Source organism: Mirounga angustirostris, unplaced genomic scaffold (genome assembly GCF_029215605.1).
Source record: "Mirounga angustirostris isolate CCGP_5_RB_7025 unplaced genomic scaffold, mMirAng1.0.hap1 SCAF_3, whole genome shotgun sequence".
Classification (NCBI taxonomy): Eukaryota; Metazoa; Chordata; class Mammalia; order Carnivora; family Phocidae; genus Mirounga; species Mirounga angustirostris.
In genome coordinates, this window is record NW_026991711.1 from 104630062 (window position 1) to 104632406 (window position 2345).

Consider the following 2345-nt stretch of genomic DNA (forward strand, 5'->3'; position numbering starts at 1 on the left):
AAAATAAAAATTCCTTACCTCCTAGAAATTAAATTATAATGAAAGGAAATAGATTATCAGCAAAAGAAAGGAATGATATGTTATGTCAGATGGTAATAAATGTTGGAGAAATATGCATCAGGAAAGAAAAATCAGAAGTGTACGAGTTTGGTGAGGAGAATGGTTTAATTTCCAATATGTTGATCAGGGAAGCTCTTGTTAAGAAAGTAGCATTTGAGCAAATATTTGGAGGACAGCGGGAGTGAATGATGCTTGTATCTGGGAAATATAAAAGTCCTGAGATAAAGAACCAGTTGTATTCAAGGAACAGCAAAAGACAATGAATCTTGAGCATAAAAGCCAGGAGGAGAAAAGGGAGAGAAGAGGTCAGAAAGGTGGAAGAGACTCTGGTAAGGACTTCTGATTTTTATTCTGAGTGGAATGGGCAGCCATTGAAGATTTCATGCAGAAGACTGATGTGATCTGACTTACATGTTTGTTGAGTGGATAGTAGACTTTAGGTGGAAGGATCCAAGCAAGGATCCAACTAGGAAACTACTAAAACCATCCAGGGGAATGATGCTGGTGATTTTGACCAAGATGCTATGATTAGAGGACTAAAATGGTCAGATTTTGAATACGTTTTGGGAATTGGATTGTGTGGATGTGTAAAAGGATTGGAAAAATGTCATGAGAGAAGAATTATCCTAGGATGGCTGGAGATACAGTTTTGAGAGTCCTTAGCACATAGTTGATATTTAAACTGAGACTGGATGAGATCACCAAGGGAATCCATGTAGCTAGGAAAGAGTCCAAGGACTGACCCAAAACTAAAAGATTGGGGAAATGAGGAGGAGCTAGCAAAAGAGATAGAGGAAAAGAAATAAGTTGTATAGGAGGAAAAACCAGGTGAGTATGGAGCCTTGCACACCAAGAGAATGGAATATTTCAAGGAGGAGGAGGGATTGACTGTGCCAACTATTGCTGGAAGAAGTAAAATGGGTTGGAGAATGGCCTATGAGATGTAACAACTTGGAGGTCACTGTTGATCTTGGCAAGAAGAGTTATGTGGAGTGGGGGAGGATTATGAGAGTATGATTGCTGTTAGTTCGAGAGAAGACTAGAGATGGTGATTGGGGAAAACAATAAAAATGAAAAACCTTGTCACAATTTTTGATGTGAAGGGAATAAAGTAGTGGGGCAGTGGAGTTTATTCATTTATTTTTTAGTTTCTAATATTGGAAAATTAATAGCTGAGGTAAATGTTTCAGTAGAAAGAGAAACTTATGATGGAGAAAGAGGAAGAAATTGTTGGAAGGATGTTCTTAAAGACAAGAAGAGATGAGTTTTACTTTTTTAATATCTTATGTATTAGAAAATGAAGTTATGGCCATTGAAAAGGAAAATAAAAAAAGTACAGTATTAATAAATTCAGCCTTTTTCCTTCATGAGTTCAAGCACAATCTCACTTCTCAAATGAACTCAAAAGTAGCTTAGTGTGTATCTCCAGAAATGCACGTGCATATATAAGGCATTTTTAAAATTCAGATTCATATTATGCTACAACCTTTTCAATTTTATTTAATATTAATAATACAAATGCATTTCTGTATAATTATATATGGAAGCTTTTCATTCATTTTTAACTTACGTTTAATTTTTTTCTCTGATTATGAAAATTGATATACATTATTAGTAAAAATGTTAGAAAATAAGAAAAAATTCTATGTCATATGAAGCAAATACTTTTTTACCTAAACTAACTTCCAAGAGAAAAGACACCTATTAATAATTTTATTCAAAAACGTTGTTTTATTTTATGTAAATGTAACAGAAGAAAAAGAACAGGAATGAATATGAGAGCTCTGCTTTAATACAAATAAATGCTTTATTTTAAAAATGTTTCGAAAATAAAATTATTTGGTTCTCAAAAATTAAAGTTCAAAAAATTCAGGGAAACATTAAGAAGTTGAAGTTATTATTGTAATTTTAATTGTGTTTCTTAATGGCCATAAATTTATTTCCATTAATAATAATTGGTGAACTAAAAATCAGAATGTACCACTGTTGTCTAAATAGCAAACTCAATCTTCCTATATTTTTAAAATTAATTAACTAATTCAAAAAATATCTATCAAGCAATGACTGTGTGCTAGGCATTATTTTAGGAAATAAAGATGGAATAATTTCAGTGCAAATAGAGGCCTTGCCTTCATTTTAAAAACAAGAATACAGGGAGTATAGGAGGACCTTCTGCTTGCCTTGTCCCTGGAACACAACTAGATAATTATCCAATCATTCTGAACACCCAGAAAATTGATCTGAATTCTGAGAGAACAAACTGCACAACTAGAGGGAGAGAAGAG